This window comes from Lasioglossum baleicum, chromosome 9, assembly GCF_051020765.1.
Source record: "Lasioglossum baleicum chromosome 9, iyLasBale1, whole genome shotgun sequence".
In the NCBI taxonomy this organism is placed as follows: domain Eukaryota; kingdom Metazoa; phylum Arthropoda; class Insecta; order Hymenoptera; family Halictidae; genus Lasioglossum; species Lasioglossum baleicum.
The window spans coordinates 9,838,764-9,862,025 of NC_134937.1; the positions used below are offsets into that span (position 1 = coordinate 9,838,764).

The 23,262-nt window shown below is 45.3% G+C and overlaps 1 protein-coding gene across 3 annotated transcripts in view; it reads right to left on the reverse strand.

Moving 5' to 3' along the window:
* LOC143212425 (L-lactate dehydrogenase A-like 6A) overlaps positions 1-23,262 on the reverse strand; it is a 219,007-nt gene that overhangs the window by 17,131 nt on the left and 178,614 nt on the right. Inside the window, exons 2-3 of one of the 3 annotated variants that reach the window (XM_076431255.1) lie at positions 9,310-9,383; positions 7,650-7,887 (exon numbers count right to left, since the gene is read on the reverse strand). The gene's annotated coding sequence lies outside the window, so the exon portion shown is untranslated. Of the gene's footprint in view, positions 1-7,649; positions 8,186-9,309; positions 9,384-23,262 lie in introns of those variants that run through there. The other 2 variants (XM_076431256.1, XM_076431257.1) reach the window with 2 other exon arrangements.

The following is a 23,262-nucleotide window of genomic DNA, read 5'->3' on the forward strand; positions in this document are numbered from 1 at the left end:
GTCTCGCGACGTTCTCAAGAGTCTTGTAGACCCATCACTATTGAAGGCACGTTGACTACACTGTTTGTCTTCGGAAATTCCTCACCGCGACGGCTACATTGTTGCGCGACTACTAGTTTGCGATGGGACGTACCGGAATAGTCAAAATAGCAGACCACAGGAGGATAAAACGACCTATTGACGATGCAATTTATCGCACAACAAATCGTACAAGTTAAGTTGCTTCTACCGTCTGAAAGACAGTTGCAACGTTTGTGGTGGTTGTGCAACTTTTAGAACGATGCGGTCGTACCGAACGGAAGTGGCACACGGTGCGGACAAACCTGGCATATCTCATTACTCGTTTAACACCTAACACCTAATGTCCTCTGCATTCGTGTTGCAGACGTGTCAACGTTTGATGTCAACATGTAATGTCAACGTCTGCAACACGCTGCAACGAAATATTTCAATGCAAAGACGGGAGAGAAAATCTTGCACTCATGTCAGTGTGCAGCAAGTTGTCATCGATTAGTGGATTGTGTGAGTGCATTTTCCACACACACCCGGATATTCAATCTACTATACATACAGGGGGTCTTGCAAAATGTCTGATGAGTTTTCGTAGACCGCGGGGCCTTTTAAAACGCGAGGCCGGGTTCCGGTGAACGCGCTGAACCTGCCTCGCGCCGGCCCTGCCCTAACCGTGCCCTAAACCTTCCAGGAGAGAAGAGCACGAGCATGAGCACGAGAGAGGACTGGCTCGCGTCGTGGCGGCCGTCTAGCGCCTCGAGTGCATTACGATTTTTCGATGGTCTTCGGTACCGATCCGGCAGAGATTAAGACTCGGTGAAATTGCAGTGATTACGCTGGCGAACTGTACCGGACCGCGGCTGTACGGGCTCATGTATAATCCGTGGCGTGGTCGCGACGCGTATCGTTCCGCGGTACCACTTATCGAGTCATTAAGTATGATACGGTGTAATTGCGCGGCTTTTTACCGGACGGTTTCTCCGACCTACGCGGCGGAGGACATTAATCATCGATACGATCTTCTGTCGACGCCGCCATTTGCGAATGTCTCAATTTACTCGCACGATGCCTCGCGTACACGCCGCCGCGCGGGGTCCGGTCCTCCTCCCCGGATTTATCTCCGTCGAATCGAATTTCGGGCCGGGCTCTCAGGTCCTGCGAATTTAATTCGACGAGGTACGATTCTGCGTTCGGTAACGCGGCCTAATAAATTAGGAAGCGAGACAGGGCCCGCGATTCGCTTTAATCGGCGAACCCCAACGATCTGCAAGAACCGAGCTTGTTCCGGACCCGTTTCTGCAGAAATCCTGCGGACTGCCAAAGACTGCAGGCCAAGGAACGCCGAACGATCCCGATCGGTTTTCTCCTTCTCTCTTTCTCCGTCTCGCTCGCGGTCCACCCGTTTTTGCACGGTCCGCGGAACTTATTCCAATTAAAATCGTACCTCTATTTTAGGTCAGTCCGCGGTCCGGGTTCAAATTAAACCCGGCCCGACTCCAGTCATTTCCTAAATGAGCAGCCGTGCGCGAAACATGCGACGGTTATGCAACGAGTGTCGCGATCACGGGCCGACGCTTTTTGCGGGAGTTAAGAGGTAATACGGTTTTTGGTTTGGACCGTAACTGCATTCATGCTGATTAATAAACGATCTTTTTGGTCGAGATTGGAAAAAGATCAGAGTCACGGCAACTGTCTACAAACAAATATGCAGGGTTAACAATCGTGATCAGTCGAGATTAATGTGATATTAGCAGTCCGCTCGAAAATGTTTTTATCAGATATATCGGGCAGAGTTGTGCTAATTCAATTACATTGTAATTTGTCTGTATTGTAATGTATTGTAATAATCAATTATGCAATTGAATTACATTGTGTTTCAATCATATAGTAATTCAACTACGTTGTAACTGAATTACATAATTCAAACCTTTCAATTAATTCAATTACGTAGTATTTTAATCAGATGTGTAATTGAAATACAATATAATTGTACGATGAACGACAGTGGACATTGTCCTGATCTAATATTTATCAGCTTTCATGACTGAAACAAGCAAAGTCAGTGTTACCTGTACGCAGTTCAGGTACTCTACGCACAGGTTGATAGAGTATGCGGGGTTCGCCATAACGAAACAGTACGTCGTATATATCAGCATGCACTTAACCCGCGTTGCACCCTAACAAAAAATTGTCAGCATTGTGCAGCGCGGTATTCGCATGACAGTCGCAGTGGCTGTCTTGTGACGCATCGTTATGCTCATTGTCAGCAAATTGCGTTTTTGAAAGAACATATTGAAACAGTTCGCGGTATTCTGTTAGTCGATCGGTGGCTGTCGAACGTGCAGCAATGCGTTCGATACTCTACATGTCAAACACGCGGCCCGTCGACAAGTACTCTGTGGCCCGATCAGAAACTTATTGAAACTAAAATACAGTTACTCGAATTAATATTCGGATGCTCTAAAAAAGACGATAACTCTTTTAATATTGTACTATACGATTTGAATTTTTTTGTTCCGAGTCGAATACAGTTACTCGAATTAATATTCGGACGCTCTAAATAACTTTTAGATAACTTTTTTAATATTGTACTATACAATTTCGACTTCTCTTGGGGAGCTAGAGCAATTAGTTTACTACAGGATGTAAACAAAAATTTTTTCAAAAATTGCAATTGATCGGAACTGTAGAAAAAATACTATTGCTATGTTCGGTAGCAGTAGTAGCACATATATGTGTGATCCACTATTTTCAACGTTAAGAAATAATAAAACTGCGGAAAGGTCAAGATTTATTAGACCAGCATGTGCAATCGATTTAAAAAATAATTACAGCTCAACAAATTCAATCGAATTTTGAAAACTGAAAACCGTTGCCAAGTTTCTTCGAAATAAAAAATTGAAATAGTTTTATTCAAATTAAGTAAACTTGAAAAAAAACAACTTTTATACTTCTTATGTATTTTTGTAATACTGTTGTGTTTGTACTATATGTGATTTTGTATGTGTAACTGCCATGTTAACCAAAAAAATGTGTTTCTTCTTTATTTAAAAATGTATTTCTTTAGTTCTTTATAGTACTTAATGAGGTAAAATGGTGGTAAAAGAGTTTGACATGCCTGCTTTATGTGCATACATGCATATACTGGGTGAGGCACTTAAAACATGACACCTCGGTAATGGATAGACAGTGGATTTTATGCATTTATGACGATATGTTGCTGTATCATTGTCGAGTTAGTCGACTAGGTCCAATATGGTAGAATCATAGTGAAACGCATATTTTGTGCTGGTAATTAAATACGCATTTAGAACCAGGTGCTGTGGTATTATCGCCGTTCACTAAAACACTCCGGCAGCGTTCATAAATGATATAATTACCTGCAATTAAGTAATCTCTACGAAGGATCGGAATAAATTAACTGAACCCCTCTGAACAAAGACAGAACTTCCAGACTAGTATATTCTGGCTAGGTCTATAAGAGCTAGATCAAAGTGAAACAAAGCGTGAAATCAATAAAATTTACCACATTTTACATATTTTCTTATCTAGAATCACCCCTACGGTTGCACCATCAATACTGGAACACCCTGTACCTCAGATTTTCACCAAAACATCGAATATAACCCGACCAAAAGTTGTGAAATACTGCCACGGTGCTAATCCTTATGTAGTCAACGAAATGTATAAATTATTTAAAAACTTTCTGTATTTAACATGTGTGCACAAATTGTCATTATAAGACTATAAATTAGCGGGTAAAGAATGGACACATTCAGAGAAATTTTGTAATATTTTCCATAGCCGATTCCTCCCCATATCATTACTGTACCGCTACCACATTGTCGACTTGTCAAAACCCTTCGTTCCTTTCTTAAATCATGGAAATAGTACTTGTATCCATCTGGACCATCCAAATTTAGTGTCTTTTCATCCGTGAATATAATTCGTTTCCACTGAGATTTCACGCCATACACAAATGAAATTTGGTGTGTGTACAACGGTGCCTTATCATTTTGTCCACCAGTGCACACAAGGGGTAAACGTATGCGAGAACCGGAAAATGTCGACGTTTTCCGGATAATCGAATCTATCGGGATTCCGGAGAACGTATTAAAAATGGTGAAAGAAGAACGATAAGCGCGCGAAAGAATCGCGGAAACAATACGTCGGAACGATTTGCTGTGCCCACCCCCGGCTAGAGCGTTCGCGACTCTGATCGTGCAGATTCCGGTGCGTGCGCTCGCGCGCGTACTCGCCCATAATTGCAGCGTTTACCTCGATGCTAAAAAATCGCGATACTGGCTGTGGATCTCTCTCTCTCTCTGTTTCGCTCGGGAGCGGCCGAGACCTTGGAGCACAATCGTAGGAGGTCGGCCTCGGCCTAGCATATAGCGGCGACCCCTGTGGCGCGCTGAAATATCGCGCGGACGCCGCTTCATTTCGATATTCCTGGGCCTGGGGCCTCGATGAGGAGTAACTTCTCGAGATCGAAACGACGCAGGAAAGAAGGCACGACCAACAGAATAAAGAAGAGAATCCCGGTGTGTACGAGGGAGGGTGGACGAGAGAGAGAGAGAGAGTAGAGGAGGAGAGGAAAGGCGGAAGGGGGTGTAGAGGATGGCAACGAGAGAGATCTCTCTCTCGTTTTATTACATCGTATCGGGAAGGGGCGAGGCCGATGCGCAATTGTTTATGCTCGTGTCCCGCCCTATTGGACGCATCGGATACACTCTCCGAATACCTACCACGTATACGCGAAGATCGGACGTGCTGGGGAACGTCATGCGTGCCCTCCAACCCCCCTATACCCTCCGTAACGTCTCGCACCGGTACCCTCCTCCGCTTTGTTTCTCCGTTCGGGCTAAGATTATTAATGGCGTGGGCCTGGGCCTTCGGTGCCTGCCCGAAGTGTCAGTTCCCTGACAATGACGAAGTTTGCACCTCGGGTACAGCCCCCGAACTCTCCCCACCTCCATCTCTCCGTGAGGGGACCCGTTGCGTCGCGTTCTCGTGCGAATTCTTTGGTCCCTTCGATCGCTTGTCGAAATTGAGGTAAATGACCCCCTCGCGCCATCTCTGCATGGAAGAGAATGCTGCTCCCCGTGGGCGTTATTTATTGATATCTCTGCGATGTCTCGGTCCTAGAAGACAACCGTCCCGTTACTCATTACCGCCGGCACTGAATTTTGCAAACGCGACGTCGGAAACCAGAATACTGCGAATGATGCCAGTAAATATTCAGTTATCTTGAAATTATGTAGGCATTCTCCTTTCTTAGATAAGGAGCTGGATAGATCAATCTAGTCCTCTAAAGTCTTACTTTTATCGTCACGTTACTCCAAACGTATTGCAATTATTAAGAGAAGTACAATCTTGTTGGACGGTTGCTTCTCGTAATTGGCAAGGACAACACCGAGCCTTATTTACGGTTTTATAAACGACAGAAGCGGGAATATGAGCACCCAATTTTCCCGGGGAGCGTCTCTTCATTAAAACGAAGATCTGGAAATGATAGTTTCTCGAGGTAGACGGCTCAATCGGTGGTTTGAGTCATAAGTCACGCGGCTGAATACGAACGCGGAATAATTACAGCGAGTAAAGCCTGGCGAAGCTGAATTAACCAGTTCACGCAGGTATCGTTTTTACGCGATTAAGTGGACGTGGAAGGTAGAGCCGTTCCCGGACTCGTTTCCACGGAGCAATCACTCGTTCGCGGCTACCGGTCTTCCAGGCACCTCGAACCAGAAAAACGATCGCGATGCAAATGGCAAGGTAGCGAGCGGGAATCATTACTTGCGAATAGTGTGTATTAAGGGGTGCGCGAGCGTCAGCGTGGTATCATAATAAAGCGTTATAATGGAGAGGTAAATAAGTCAAAGGAAAACGTTGATTACGCGACCGTCCGGTAAAAAGCGACGATACAAAACCGACGGACGAGCAGGTGTTTCTAACCCAATACCTTCATAGAAGCTGGTTTAGAGACGCAGCTGCATCGCGCCGACTATCTGATCACATACTGGACTGATTCGGACGCGATAGCCGTCTACGGGTAACGTCTTTCTCGAAGGTGCTTTCATATCGAAATGTCTGTAATTTCGTGTCCGGTTCATCCACCGAGGACCTCCCGCGTGACAGCAGCAGTTCTCGGTTACCGAACTTTCTCAGATTAAAATCAGCTGCCCGCCACCAAACGAACGTGCTCCGATGCGTCTGTGTGGAAAATTCTATCTACTGACTACTGTCTTACACGCGTATCCACACCAGATGAAATAATCGAGACGTCTCGGTTGCTGGGAGAATTCTTTGCGCGACAGCTCTGGTATTCTTTTAACAGGATTAACACATGTCGAGTCACAGTCCTGATATACGCCACTGTGCAAAGGAAAGAAGCACCCGGCCATTTTTAATAGAAAAGCGTAAAAGATCAAATGAGAACACAGTAGGTTTTAGAAAAGGATCCGCTGTTTCATTCAATAGTTCTGAGAACATGTGTTCTTGTCGTAATTCTTATCTATCATTGTACAATACAATTTTTACGTGAAGATATTGTTTGTCATTACATCTTATTATTATACTGGGTGCTTATTTCTTTTGCACGGTAGTGTACATACCCTCCGCGCCTGACGAGTTGTCTTCTGGCAGGAATTCGAAAGGAATGCGGCAGCGAGCCGTCCGATTGGGCCATTCCACTCGCACTTTCGGTTCCAACCGAATTATTGGCTGAAGAGTGTGACGTCATGGCCTAACCATTGGCTGCGAGCGAGTTCCCCCTTTGCTCCTGTGCCGTCTCGAGGAACAACTTGTGAGGTACGGAGAGAACATGGTACGCGAGTCGCACAGCTTCTGAATCACCCTGTACTTCTACGCATACCTTCTTCCTCGACCTAGTCTCGTTTTCCCGACCATCAAGCCCCTCCGAAGACCGTTAACGGCCACTAAAATTTTTTCCACGCAGACAAATCGCAAAAAAACCAGCTCTGCCCCGTTTCTAGATCATCCTCCGCTAGACCCAGTAGTTTCCCGGGTCGTTAGCGGAACGAATCCGGCTTACCGTCAGAGCGGCGCCGTTAATTGGCACGATAGGGGCGGCTGACAGGGGCGAATGAGCCGATGAAAGACTAGGAAGTCCAGCGGCGTTTCTCTCCGGCGATAATTAATACCGCGATTCGAGAATATGGCGGCGGAGAGAGACCACTGCTGGCGAGAAGGGGGCCGCGCGCGGTGGTGAGAAGAGAAGGTGAAAAGGCAGTAGGAGGTGACGGTGAGACGAACGAGTCGGTTCCGGGGAAGGTGGGGTTGTATATACGGAGGAGTGATAAAATCGCGCGAGCGAGAACGCGGAGGGGGGCTGTCTCGCCATTTGCCGCCGTCGCGATACACACCGGTCTACGCCGTCTTTCTCTGCCCCCCCCCCCGTTTTCGCCCTGTACCCCTTGTTGTTCTGTATTCATTTTCGTAGTGCCGGATTCAGACATGTAGAGGCCTTAAGCACTTGAAAGATTTGTAGTTATCAATTCACTGCAAAGTGCCTCTGTATCCCTCGGACCCCTATATCACTTGCGCCCCTTTACTCCCGCCCCCATCTAATTTCTATGGTGCCTCCTCGTGCCCCTTTTCACTGCGATTTTACTCACCTCCCCCGATCTGAAAGGCTGATATCCTCTGTACCCCTCGTGCCCTCTTTCACAGCGATTTTGCTCACCACCCCCGATTTGAAAAGCTGGTTCCTCTGTATCCTTCGTGCCCCTTTTCACCGCGATTTTGTTCACCACCCCAAATCCGAAAGGCTGGTGCCCCCCGAACTCTTCGTGCCCCCTTTTATCTCGATTTTGCTCACCTTCCTTGTTTCCATCTGGTGAAAAGGTTCACAGACTGTGAAAAGAGTGAACCTCTATTATCCCTCGATGCGTTCGCTCTAATTACAGACGCGACAGCTAAGAGTCGTTATCAGAGCCCGTTTCTCGCGTGACTAGCGAAAGCTATCGACGGTAATAACGACAAACGAGACGCCAATTACGCAGATTGTAAAGCAGAGCATTCGGTGACCCGAACCGATCCGATCCGAGTTTACGATACACTCGGAGGCCGTGTTCCAGCTTGACATGGTTTTACGCGTAATGACAAGGTGCTCGGCGCGCGATCAACAGGGAAAAGACATCCTCTCTCTCTCTCTCTCTCTCTCTCTCTCTCTCTCTCTTTTGGTACGCGCGTGATTGCGGCCGTGAAACTATTTTCGCCGGGGCCTCGAACATTGGTTGCATTCTACGTTTATTTGCGGCTCGTTAGGAACGGCAGCTCTCGTCGTTGTTACAGTAAACGCCATAACAGCTGAAACCGGATCGAACCTGCCGCGCGCCGCAAGAAATTGTGCCAATGGATTGCTCAGCACTGTTCTCCGGGTAGCAATCAGGTAGCAATGCCAGGATCAACTTTACCGATACGTTCAGCACGTTGCACCAGGCTTGTACAGGCTGCATGAGCTCTTAATTTTCTCTCTTTCGATTTTAACCTTTTGCACTCGGAGCTATTTTTATTCGAACATTAAACATCTCTTCTGACCTAGAGAGAATTATTCCACTCTGTATTAATTTTTTTCTTTGTATGAATATGAAATTGATTTAACACCTCGTACAATACTTAAATGTTCAGTAATTGATTAGATACCATTTAATAATGTAGACAATATTTTGAATAATGAAAACGAATCTAACCGATTTCATTAAGGAACCCGTCCAGTAGCTCCCGCGCATCACCGTAAATTCCGCTAACGACAATACGGCTTTCCCGGTCTAGATTAGCATGAGAAGATCGCGTAATCGGGACCGACTGGCAAAAGACAATTAATCGGACATGTAACAACGACGGCAAGCGGTCCACTGGCTGACGCGAAAAATAAAGGAACTGCCGTCCGATAATCATCCGGCCGGGAATACTGCTGAATATGCAGGGATCGTTACTGCCAGAACGAGATAGAGGGATAGTTTAATTGGCAAGAAACGCTCGAACCTCTTCGGGCTCGAAATTTGTTGCTCGCAGACCGGGCCCGAACGTCTACGTCTCATTTTCCGTGAAAGACTTTTTCGCTTGGCTATCAAACGAGAAGCTCCCACTAATTGTTTTTGTATTTTAATACTCCATTAGGCGAACGGTGAGGCTGCCACGTGACGAATTCTGGTTACGTTAACATCTCCATGGGCTTTAACAACGCGAGAGATGCCGGACACCGGGTGCATTATGGTTCGTATCAGCATAGGCATGCGTCGTAACGAGATTTACACTTGTTCATTAACATACCGATCGCCGCGAACTCCGCTGAAAGCTGTCCCCTCGTTAGCGGGATATGGCTCTTTTTTCTTATCGTCCGCCACCTGGAACATTGACAAGGCTTGTGTCAACATACAGAAACCAAACGGAATGTTACTTCTTCCCTCAATAATTTTAAAAAATAAGAAATCGTATATTAAAAACTTCAATTTTTAACATTTTCCTACAATTTTCAATTTCATCTACTCAATTTTGCTATAAATGCATAAAATCCGCAGTCTATTGATTAGATACCAACATATTTAATAGTCTAAACAATTATTGCGGATAAGTGATAATTGCTGTGTAAATTTCAACGTGAAAAGGAGACATCATGAATATCACTTTTCCGTTTAGCAGCGAGGATTCGACATTTCGAAACTGAGTTACTGGGTCACCGTTTATAAAAATCGATCAACCGGTTCGCCGACGGAGCTGCGAGCTCGCGGGAACGATGCTGCACGTTGGGCCCGACTCGGAAGTGAGCGAGGTGGATCTAGTCGGGCCCCATCGTTCCGTAATTTACGTCGCGACGTCGGGGCCTATTCCGAAAGCCACTTTGCATTTATATGAGCGCGTCTCGCGGTCAGTGCACGCGTGCGTTCCATCGTCGAGACGCAGGCTGCTTGACGCGTACGTTTTCTCCGTCGGAGAGAGCAAATCGAGAGGACAGCGAGGAAGATAAAGAGAGAGAGAGAGAGAGAAGCAGGTAAAGGACAACGCGAGGGTACGATGCACCAAGAGCATCATCGTTTCATCGCGGTTATAGGAACTCCTAAGTCGTTGATTCGCTCGTGGTAAAGGGTGGAAGGAACGCTGAGAGAAAGGATACGGGACTAGGAGGAGGGAAGTTGGAACAACAGGAAGAAACGGCAATGCCGAAGGAGGACTGTACTCTCTCTCTTGGAAGAGAGAGGCTGCGAGAACCCGAGAGTAGATGAATTATGTTAAACGCCTGTTTAAATACATGTACGCCTAGGGATACACACAGCGCGCGCGAGTCAAGGAGGCCGCGCGCGCCATTCGTCTTCTCGATTTATATTAAATCGCCTCTCGAATGACCCGACAACGTGCCCGCTCGCTTTCTCCGATCCGAACCGCGCCAGTTCGCGTTACTTTGCTTCGTTTTTTTCCGCACACGATTGCGACGACCCTGCGCGGAAATCAACCGGCGCGCACTCTAACCCATATTTTGGCGGACGGATAACCGGTCGCTAGAGAAAGTGATGGCGTTAATCCTCATTATTCCCTTACTTCGTGCGACGTAGCTCACAATTTTGTTTTGATGTCGTTAATGTAAACCGTACAGAGATTATGTCTCTGTGAGTTGCACGAAGAACAGTAATGCTCTCCGTCAAACAGAGAAGCCACGCTTTTATTTTTATAGTCACTAATGTCGTGATATTATTTAAATTTATATTAAATACTTTTGGAGAACCAGGAAAAATATTATTTTCTCTTTTTTAGTGCATTTTAATATAAGCGTGCTTTTTGAAAAGTTTGTTTTTATATATTTTTTTCGTTTACGAGGCATAATTTACATTATTCGGCAGAATGTAGCTATGAAAATAGCTAATTACACCTCGTAGATCTTTTATCTAGCGTTTTTGACTACTGAAAACCGCCGTGTTTGTATTATCGAGAAATGAGAAGGCGAATCCTGCACCCTTACAACCCTGGAAAAAGGAGTCTACTCCCTTAAATCGGTCTAAAATATTCAAAGAAAAAACAGCATTTAAAAGTAGAATTTAAACCCGGATTGGAACCTATACTTACAACAGTCTTCGAGGAACAGAGCGAGGTACTCTGGGTAACCGCCGATTCCTCGACAAACAACGAGACGATGAGGAAACCGCGGAATGAGGCGTCGGAATTTTTACAAGCACTGTAAATGCAAATCACGGAGTCGCCGCGCTTGCTGTTATGTTAATAGCGTTGGGGCGCTATTTAAGAATCGATCTCGCGTTGATAAGCGTGCGAACATAACCCCCTATTTGGACGGCCGTCGCCGGAGAAGTCCATTACAAATGTGTTTGCCTCCGCGTGACCTTGACCCTCGGGTACCAACTCGCGGCTCGACGGGTCCCGATACACCCCGGGGAACGGTTCAAAGGTCACGGGGAGACAATAGCGTCACCGGTTTTCCTTGGACACTTTTACCCAAGGACAGTCCACCTTCAATCTTAAGGATTAGTCGAGAGCTGGCTCGGTCCTCGGTGCTGTTGTCTCTCTAGACCTTGCTGCAGACCCCAACGACCGTGTCGCGATAATTATCGTGGGTGTTTCGAGGTTTGATCGCTATCGTCGGCGAAGGGAACCTCGCTGAACTGGAACTCTGCCTGAACGTTGTGTTGCTGGCGTAGGATATTTCATCTGATGAAATTTCGGAAATTATAAAACCCTTATGCGGGTCCAAGTAGTTGACGTTCTTAAAATGTTACAAACACGATGTAAATATCTTTTATCTGTTCACTGTTATATCGGTTTTTACAGATTATGCAAAAATTCTGGAATATGTCGGAATTCTCGAATATATTGGGATTCCTGTATTCGGAATTACTTCGAAAATTTTCTACGCCTTTAATACTAGATCTTGAAAATTACCTACAGTAATTATACAGGGCGAGTCACCTAACGTTGCCACCTCAAATATCTTTGTTGTTTTTAAAGATACGTCAAATGTCTGAAGGACATATTTTTGTTTTTATGTGATTTTTTGTAGAGATATCAAGGTCATCTTCATTTTTTAAAATGGAAGTACCCTTTCTAAACACCTACAATGATAGTCCCTTTCATTAGGAATGCAGTGACTTTAATTACCCATGCACGTATAAACTTTTTAAGTAGCTCATAGTTTATATAACAGACACAGGACATTATTATTTTGCATTAAACATTAAAAATTCGCAGTCTACTGGTTAATCACTCACTAATTTTCGAAGCCCCTTACTTGTAGACTTCATACTGAGGCTTTAAAAACAACAAAGACATTGGAGGTGGCAAAGTTAGGTGACTCACTCTGTTATATGTTTTGGTCGCCGACGCAAGGGTTACTTTTTAGGATATTTCTTTCCAAAAAAATTCAATCTGAAGTTTCTCACACGTTTTTATTATATTAGGACGTTTGGAAAGTTGTTCCGTTTTCTCAAAGGAAAATGGAAGTCGATTTTTTACCATTTAGAATAAGTTTTATGAAATTACTTGCCGAATGACATAAATATCAACATGTTACCTAATTTTTTAGTTTGTGAAGGGATGGAACGGTTCCGTTGGAAAGCCAGTTTCGAAACGCTGGCTGTGCGTGTCCTCGGAGCAGGTTGCAAGGAGCACACAGGCGTTCCTTATGGCGGACGTTCGATTCTGGCTCGATCCGCAGCCGCTCGATCATACCTGATTTACTTTATGACTCTACCTGCGCGCTGGCAACGGTATACACACCGCGCAACCCCGCGAGTGATCGCGGCAGATATACATTCAGGTGTAAAAGCGGCTCGGTCGGACGTTCGCGGAAGAGAAAACCTGTAAGGTTAGCCGCGGAGCATCCTCGACAATGTTACACACCGGGCTCCAGTCCTGTTGCAGGTGCACACACTCAACCAATGCCGCGGGATCCTGCCGCGATTCCCCGCCGTTTCTCCTGGTTAAATTGAAATACCATACTTAGTACTTCGGGGAACGCTTTTCTGAACTGTCCGAACACGGTTTCTTTGATTCACGCAGGTTTCTGCCGGGGCACGATCAGACCGAGTCGAAATCCTTGCTCGGGGATGTCCGGTCGTGCGGAGGAGTAACCATAAACCATTACCGATGCGCAACTCCGGCGAAAAACATCACGAAAGTATTATACAATGTGGGAATGGCTGATGAAGAGTGCGCTGATTGGTTTCAGATGCGTTTCGAAAATGTACTTTCGAGATCGATTGAAATTGGAGTACAACCAACACGTTCAGGATCAGCATCAGAGTCGCCAGTGTCCCCACTCTACCTTCCCCTTCTACGACACTATTCCCCACAAGAGAGAGTAACTTTTCCCCTCAATTCGTGCTCCCTCCCCTCATCTGGCGACACTGGTGCCAGGGACCTTCTCGCTACAATACTGAGGACTCACTAATCTGAGTCAATTTCAAAGTATTTTTGAATAATAAAAATTTAATTTCGTGGATCTGCGTTTTTACTCTGATAAATTGCAAGCCTCTTAAGCAATACCTAATCTTATAAACATGAAAAAGATATTTATTTCTATAATACAATACATTATTTCGAGAGGTCTGTGAGACCCCACCTTACCATTTACGCGATACATTTTCCCACCATACCAACGCCGGGTTAAGCTGAAATTAATACACACAGCTGTCCTTAAATCTTCTTAAATCGTTCACTGCTTTAATTCGTGCGAGCTAATTTTTATCATAAATGCATAAAATCCGCAGTCTAGTGATCATGCACGAACTAATGCATCAAATGAGAAATATCCTTTATAAATTGTCTGAGAGAATAGGCAATCGCTGCGTCGTCGGTCATCGAATATTTTCGAATACCCCGTGAGCAGTGATGCTCGGCCGTCGATTCGAGATAGCACGCACAATGCCGGCTCGCTATTACTAGTTCTAATTAGACGATACATCCCGCGGACTTATCTCGATGTACGGTTGTACGAGGGAACGGCGGCGTGGCGGCGGAGGCGGCTAGATAGGGATCAAGGGACCGGTGCCGATTCGCGCGATTCATCTCCGCGGCATCACGCGCGAACTCAGCTTCGCTCGGCGCAGCGCGCGTTGCGTCTGCCGCGGGACAAGATGCCTGGGCGCAACGGCAACGGTAACAGCAACAACAACAATAATGAATAGACCGAGGCGATCGGGTGCAGCGGTGGTGGATCGTCGGAGAGTAGGGCCGCTCCGTTACACGTCCGCGGGATATCGTCGGCCCGGGCAAATAAACGATAAATATTAATTGAAATCGGCGAGATAAAACAAATGAATCCTTTTGCCACCGGGACGAGCGCCGGTCACGAGCCAGCGCTCCCATCGCGAAAAAAAAGCCCGCGGAGAGAGCGTTATATCAGCGTGGTGCGCGGCGAGGTAAGAAGATGATGAAGAAGAGAAGACGGCGGCGGCGGAGGAGGAGGAGGACGAACGGAAGGATAAAAGGGACGAGGCAAGGAATCGAGGAAAGGCAAGCGGGAATCGTGGCTCGAATCGCGAAGATGAAAGCGCCGGGAGGGAGGAGAGACACGCACACACACACGCCGATGGAGAGAGGAAAACAAGCGAAAAAAGAGAGAAAGAGAAAGAGCGCAGCGGCTTCGCCCGGTGATTTATATAGAATCATATCTCCATCTGAATGTCTTCATTTTTAACGCACGGCCGCGCGATCGTTCCCTCCCGCCGAATCTTTGCGCGCAGCAGCCTCCGCTCTCTCCGCTCCGCGCAGCTCGGCTCGTCTCGAGCCGAAGACACGCGGGAAAAAGAACAACGAGACTACATGCTCGAGCACCGAGCTTCGAGCCTGGCAAATTTCACCAACGCCCGCTCGGTGGTCCTTACGACCACGGTTTAATTTCTCCGGGCGCGCTCTCTCTCTCTCTCTCTCTCTCTCCCTCCCGTTCTCTTCTTCCTCTCACTGTCTCTTTCTCGAAGACAGGCCACGCTTCTTCAACTATACTCGGATGCGTTGCACGCGTATGACGGTCACGACAACCCGGCCACGTGGAAATCTCTCCGTGTTATGCCACATAATGCGGCCGTTCCGCGCGCAACGCTGATCGAACGCGAGCCGAATACCAACGGATACGCTCGTAACCGGCGATTTCGCGCGGACCCGCGCGTGAAGAATTGCTCCGTTACCTTCGGGAACGCTCTCGGAACTTGAACAGGGTTGTCTCGTGCAGGCGAGTCAAAAGAGTTTTTTTAGCTCTGCTTTGTCGTAACTTTTTAAATTGTAATTTTGAAAGTGTACAGTTTTGAAGATATTAGATTCAATATTGAACGTCGAATGCAAAGCGGAAAAATGGAAAATTCGGGAAAAACTAAAAGTGCTTTTAGAATCATATTTCAATACAACAAAAAAAACGAACGTCGTAGCTTTTAATCAATATTTCAATAGAACGACGCAGCTTTTAATCAATATTTCAATAGAAATTTACATTATCGACGTCTGTTTGCATTATCGACATTATAAACATTCGCCAGTTAGTTAATTTCGATTACAATTTAAATAAAATGCGTACCACTAACCCTACTCGCGAAGCGAGCGACCAACAACTCCCCTCTAGTATTATAATAAAAACCCCACTTCGCCTTACATATACCTGTAAAATCTGATCGCAACACACCATTTCGTAACAAGCAGGCGAAGCTGGGTCACTCGAAGCGGACATCGCCGTGATGTCGACGACCGACGCAGTGGTATTTTTGGGTGGTAGTTTGAATGAATTAAATTCGGCTCGGTGTAAGCCCGATCTTGTCGAGATTCTTGATCTTGTCGAGATAATGAAAGAGGAAACTCGAGGAAGTGTGGCGTGGTTTTCGTTTCATCGCCACCTGTTCAACACCATGAGAGAGAAATTCAGTACCTGTTTTAATTCTCGAGTTTCTTAATTGGGTTATAAAGCTAAGCATCTCTTCTGGTGCTCGGTCATCCTGCGAGATAAAATCGGTTTCTTGTAGAGTGACAAATTTTCATAATATAGACTTCTCTGATAATTCAAATCACTGGAACTATCCTGTTTGTGATAGAAATTTCTTTCTTTACTTAATCATTTTAATACTACACCTACCGACCATCAATAAATTCGCCCATTCCATAAATTTGCATGTCCCAGCTGAGTTGCCGACACTTCTTAATCCTAAACCTATTCAATTGGTAATTGTCAGGGCCAGATTTGCAGTTTAAAATTTTGCGGTTTAGGGTTTAGGGTTAACATGCAAATTTATGGTATGGGCGGAGTTATTGGGTTTTGTAGATAAGGATTCTCGATTTCTTGTGACAGTTAACGATTTTCGCGCAGCGCGTCATCAAAGTATAGTCCTTCACGAACATTTAAAAAAAAATTCCAATTGAATCGATGAAAAACCGAGTTGTCGGCAGATTTTTGTCCAAAAAGATCGGTTTCTCGCCCACTGTGCGGTGGTAGGTTTAGAAAATTGCAGCTAATCATTAACACGAATAAAACTGATCGACAGAGATACGAATTTTGAACTCGGCTTGATTCTGGCGCAGTGTGTCTGTGCAAGGTCTCCTCTTTCCGAGTGCAGGCTATGGTTTATGACGTCTGGAGGCTGTATTAGCGGAGGCAGGGTGCGATAGCGGCCACGGTAGGCGATGTTTGGTAGCATGGAAAGCCTGGTCGATTAGTCATCTGCGAAACTATCGAGGGGACCATGAATTCTCGTAACGATTACCATTCGTAACGAACGTCCCCGACGAGAGAAGCTACGGGGCAGGTACAAATCGCCGCGGCTCCGTTCTTCTTCGTCTTGTTTATGCGCGCGCGTTTCACGTTATCTTAGCAAGCGTCGCGTTTCCTCCCGGCGAAATTTCCTATCTCGAGAGGCGAACTGTCTGGAAATATTCCGCCGCAGTCGTAACGCGTGACGTAGCCGCTTTTCAAGTCGCGGATCGCGTCGTATATGTGCTCCGCGAGATTAACGGCGGTAACCGCCGTGTACGTCGAACCGAGCATTCGAACAGAGAAGTACCATTAGCTCGCTGGGAAAAGTTCGCTTTTAATATGCCCCTCCTAGTGGAGATATTACCAGGGGAAAAAAACCTTTTTCCTTGGCCGAAGTTTCTAGCGCCGACGAGTTGTATATACGAACTGACTAATTGCAGACCTGTTCGACCTGTTCGGACGAAATGCGTTAGGGTACTTGCAGGGCCGTGCGATAGATTTTCTCAGTATGATGCGAGTCTTCGAAATGCCGCACCTTAAATGTTCTTTCTTTAAAATAATCTTCGATTGTGATCTTAAAAAGAAACTACACAAAATGTACGAATACTATTTTTATTCTTAAAGTACAGGGTGAGTCTCGTGACACGACGACTTCATATAACTCCTCAATTATTTCTTTACGAAGAGGTTTTTCAAACAGATTTTAAATTTATTCTCCTCTTGCGTCATCTTCCGTGAAGATTTTTGATTATTCTATGGCTCAAATTGTATTTTGAGTGCCGCATAATGCGGTCGCCTCTCTGTATTATGGCACGGCACGGCCCTGGGTACTTGAGGAATTTACGGGGCAGATTAGACGCGGCTAATGTTCTGCATTTTTCTTGTCGCCAGCATTATACTAACCCTCGTACGATTCTCTGGAATGGCTCTATGAAAGATGCTCGGCTCACCCTTCGTCGCTTCACTGTTTCAAATTGTAAATAAAGCAACGATTTTATGAAGAATTACTTCTACATACAAGATGACTAAACGTTTGACAGAAAATTGTACGTGAAACACGATCCGTTAATTTTATAAAGAATTATATCTACAGACAGAAGCAAGTGAAACATTTCATAATATCTCGAATATTTATTAACATTATTAATACATTATTAAATATGTTGGTGTCTAATTAATAGACTGCGGATTTTATGCATTTATGACAAAAATGGACACGTACAATTTAAAGCAGTGGACATGTTAAAAATATTTAAGGACATCAACGTATTTGTTTCAGCTTAATAGGATAATTAAAAGAAGAATACAATTTTTACTTGGCTCCTGAGTCCTGCAAGCAATGCAAACATTTTTTATTTTGCATAAAGATCCGCAGTCTACTAATTACTTACTACACATTTAAGTATTGTGTGAGGTATTAAATCAATTTCATATCCATAAAATGGAAAAAATCATATACAGTAGAATTCTTCTAGGTCGGCAGAGAGAAATGTTTAATTTTCGCGTTAAAATGACTCCGACTGCAAAGGGTTAATATATTTATGCAAAATAAAAAATGTTTGCGTTGGTTGCAGGACACAGAAGCCAAATAAAAATTGTATTCTTCTATAAATTATTCTATTAACCTGAAACTAATACATTGATGTCCTTAAATATTTTCAAAATGTCCACTACTTTAAATTACAAATACCCATTTTCGTCATAAATGCATAAAATCCGCAGTCTATTTATAAATTATAATTAGACTGCGGATCTTTATGCAAAATAAAAATTGTATGCATGAATTGCAAGACATAGGAACCATGTAGGAATTTATTTCTCTCTTTCGTGGTTTTATTAAGCTGTAAGAAATGTATTGATACTCTTACATTCCTGTAATTTCTTTATTGTTTGAAATTACACTCATCCATTTTTGTCATAAATGCATAAAATCCGCAGTCTAATTATAATATTAAATGTAATCTATCCTCGAAGGACACACCACACCGACACAGAGCGTGCCAAGCATCAGCCATTTAGTATCGCGTGCTTTCCCCGCTCTGAGAAAAATGGTGGAAGCAGTAACGAGTCACGAACCTCGACGAAACTTCGAGGAGATGCTCGTTGAATTGCTACGGTATCTATCGAGTGATAGTTTGAGGGTATCCAGGACGATCCGTCTTGCTCACATTGTGTCTGGAGGGTACTTGTAACGGATCCTGAAATGTCGGTCCGTGACGACTTCTTTCGAACGATGACCAGCGATTCTCGGAGCCGGCTGCGTGCTGACGATTGCCTTCGATCCCTTTACCGACACACCCTCGCGTCGTTACGAGATGATATCCATCCGTTGTACCCATGGATCATCGATGATGTATGCTCTCGAGGACTGCCGGCGGTGTTCGAGTCAGCCGGAGAAACAGTGTCCCGCTCTGACACGGGAATCGTGGAGAAAATACCAGATCGATCGATCGCCAGATAGAATCGGAGGCTTTCTCCGATGATAGAGCATCTTCTGTGTCCGCGCGATATTCATACATGCTGATCCAGTAACGGAAACTCCTCTGTTTCGGTGGAGACATCTTATGGTCGTCTCGAATCTTCTCTCTAGGACTTCTTTCAAGGACCTCTCTGTTCGTTTATACGGAACTGTGTGTTTCGGTAGGCGTGAGACACTGATCTATAACGCTTTCGTCTCTTCCAAGGTCATTCAAGGTAGCCGCGCTCTGATTGGTCCGTGTTTTTCGTTAATAACTCCTAAACAAAGCTGCGGACGGCATTTTTGCAAAGGAAAATTGATGGAATTTTGAGACACCCTGTATAGGTTCTAACTTGAACGGTTGGGGCTTAAGGATGTTCTGGAGGTATATAAAAACGCAACAAAATTTTTGAAAATTTCACAAGGTATAATTCTTACTAAAATGCAATTACTAAAGTTTGGGTTCGATTCACTGCACCGTTTCAGAATTGTAGCAACTTAAAGTTTGCACATTTTAACACGTCTTCTTATGGAGAATTCATAAAATTCCACTTCAAACCCTATTTAAACCTTGAAAAAACGCAACTAGAAACTCCAGTTTTTTTGTATATGTAGTAAAAATTATGTAATTAATTATGTTCAAAGTTTATTAGGATTCAAATTTCTCGTGTCGTCTCTCACTAGCATGGAAACGCGACAAGCGTAGACCACTGAATATAGCTACAGAGGGTACAGTATTCGCAAAAGTTTAATGCAAAATATACTCATGAATGGCTTCCATTGCCATGTACTGATGGATTTCGAATTTCTTGTACTTTTGTCTCCCATTGTACCTCCAGAACATCCTTAAGAATTGAGCGTGCACTACTGTAAAATGAGAGAACATCGTTGGGATTCAAAATCGAAGCAAAATTCAGAGTAAGAAAATTCGAAAGTATGCTAACAGAACGAAGCCGGCTGTTCGACAAAAATTGTTTCCCCGCTAGGAAACACGACGATGTTGCTTTACGATTCGCAGGGGGGGGGGACGTATTCCTTCGCAATTAGGATCTGTCCTGTTGGTCGGAGCCAGTCGTCACGGTCGGAACACTTGTTTCCGCCGGGAAAGGCGATGGAATTCGGTTGACCCGTGTACCCGACACACTCGTAACATCCATTTCGCGTCGGTTTCACCCCTCGCCGCCCTCACCTTTTGTTTTCGTTCGGCATTCATTCCCGCGATATCAGGCAGCCGGCAATAACGCACGTCGCCGGAGAACGACGGCAAGGTGCAGGACACGCTGCCCGTTGACTGAACGCGCAGCAGCTTTGCTTTACGGCGCGGTTGAGTGACATTTAATACCGAACATCGCCCTTTAGCGCCTTTACCGGGCCCCGAGTGAGAGAGAGAGATAGTTGGACCCCATCACGTCGGGGCCCGGCTACATACCGGCGCGACTGGCCGTTGCTAATTTTCCGAGAGTTCCGCCGCGAGTGCAAAGCCGCTCCGGAGTTTCGACCTCTGCTTCCCGTGGTTGATGAAAGTAATCGAAGAAAGTAACGGGGGTCGGTCGGGTAACGGTACCTGACGTTCAAAACGGACGATGGAACCGAGCGGCGCAATTTGGGGTATTTGGTAATATAGTAGGTTGTTGAATAGGTCTTAACGACAGCTACAACATTTTATGAAATCAAAAATGAATTTGAACATTTAAAACATCAAAGTGATTTTTATTTTTTGTGGAGAAAATCATTTCTTCGGAAGTTTATATTTTACAGGGTTGTTTAGTATTCGAACTCCCCGTTAAATGTAATTCCGCGAACGTCGTTACACGATTCGGCGTCGCGGGAGAGCTACGCGACGCGATGACGAAAAATTGCGTGTCGACCGCTCATCTCCATAATATTTGGATTATTGCCTTCGACACAGCGGACCACGACTCATTATGTATATCGAGACACATCGTATGAAACACTAGATAAAAGAAAAGCGCTAGATAAAAGATCAATCTAGGCCGCGGTCGCTCTCAAAAGTCCTATTTTTTACGTTTACGAGGTGTAGTGTGCTTTATTCGGAAGCATACAGCTGCTCATGTAGCTGTTTTCATAAAGCTGCGACAGCATGCTGCCGAATAATGCAAATTACGCGATTGTTGTGAGAACCTCGGCGGTATCGAGTCTCAGGAAACGAAATGGGTACTACGTTCTTTCACGTGTGCCAAAACGTAAACGACGATCCTGCATAAACAACGGTGCTAAGCGGGAAATTGTTGTACGAGTATCATAAAACCCCAACTTAAACACCCTAATGTGTTGATTTCTGTGTAGCGCGATTGACCAGCCATGGGGGAACCCCCCGTAGTGGGGATAAAAAGGTCACATCATCCGCATACCCGAAAGTCACATCAATCGCGGGAACACTGTAATAGGACTTTTCTGGCGCTTTTGTCTACTGAAAAACCCCATCTTTGCATTATCGGAAAATGAGGAGGCGCATCCCGCACCCTTGCAATTCCGGAAACGAGTCTACCCCCTTAGGGGAGTATGCGTGAGAGCATTCTTGGAGATCATGTCTTCGCTAACGCGAGCTTACGCCATTTTTATGACACGTGTCCTCGCGGAGAGTTCGCGACCGAGCAAATTACTGTACGACGGCGTGCTCGGGCAAAAACAATGCTCGTCTCTAAATACAACCGTTTTTCTGAATCACCATTCCGCCCGAAGAAATATGGCGGCCGTTAACCGGGACGTTTACTGCCCCGTGAACAGAGCCACATCGACGAGATTTGCAAACATCTCGCGCGGAAGGGCGTGACCAGGGGCCCCGCGATATATTCCACTCCCGATCGCAAAACACTTTCGGCCGCGTTTTACGTCCCGGCGAGATGCAGGTATCGAGTCGGCGGTCTCCAGCCGGCTTCATGCTCGCGAAGGGATTCCTCCTGTACACCTGACATCGTTCCGGGGATCCTCCGCCGTCTCCCCACGACGCTGAGCGTTTATTAAACGCGATTAAGCGTTGTTTATTCGCCAGTTACCCGCGCGAACGTCGCCGCCGTTGCTCGCTACTTTGTACCGTGCGTTCGAAAAAAATTACACGGCCATAGCATTGTCCGTTCTCGTATCTTTATGACGGCTCTTTCGCCTAATTTGCACGCGGCCGGACGCAGGTGCGCGGGTCATCCGAAGGTGAACGGCGAACTTCTCGCCTTTTACGAGCTTTATTGATATCCGTTCCTCTTCTGCGCCACGGGAACTTCGTACGACCTGGAATCATTCTGCTCGCCCATGATCTTCGTGCAAGCTCTTACGACATTCCTGTTGAACGACATTTTGTTCGCACGTGTCTTATTGTTATTATTTGAGCGGGACAAAAGGCCCAATAACTTGCAAGTGTAAAACTAGTCTATTTCCAACGGTGCATCTTGCAAATTGCAATCAAAATGGCAAGAAAATATCCTGTGCAAAATTCAATCTTTGAGACAAGCTCGGTTAAATTGTCCGATCATTTTTCAGGACATTACAAAGATTTAAACGCCGAACTCTTCACTGCAGTGTATACTTCCAATTTTCTTGATGAAAAACTACAATAGTTTCTTCTGCAACCAGCGGTGCATCTTGCAAATTGCAATTAAAATGGCAAGAAAAGATCCTGTGTAAAGTTCAATCTTTAAGAAAAGCTCAGTTAAATTATTGACCGATTATTTTTCAGGACATTACAACGGTTTAAACGCCGGACTCTTCACTGCAGCGTATACTTCGAATTCCCTTGATGAAGAAAGTGGGACTCGAATAACTTCGCAGCCAGTCATAATTCTCCCCAGTTTATTTCTCGTCGCATCAAACACCTCTCGCAGATACATAAGTATTGTATCGTGCGAGCAGCCGAAACGTGTTCCGCAAGCGAAGACATCCCATGAGTTTCTGGCGTAATTAGAAAATCAGCAGGGGAGTAATAGACAAATTACTTAAAGCGGTGAGCTCTCTGTGGACGGGATAATACTCGCGCGCGGCGTTCGAGAGTCCGTAGACATTCCGCGCCGTAAACTAATCAGAATCGATTTTAATTACGATGACGTCTATGGCCCCTTATAATCGTATTCCCGTGATAGCG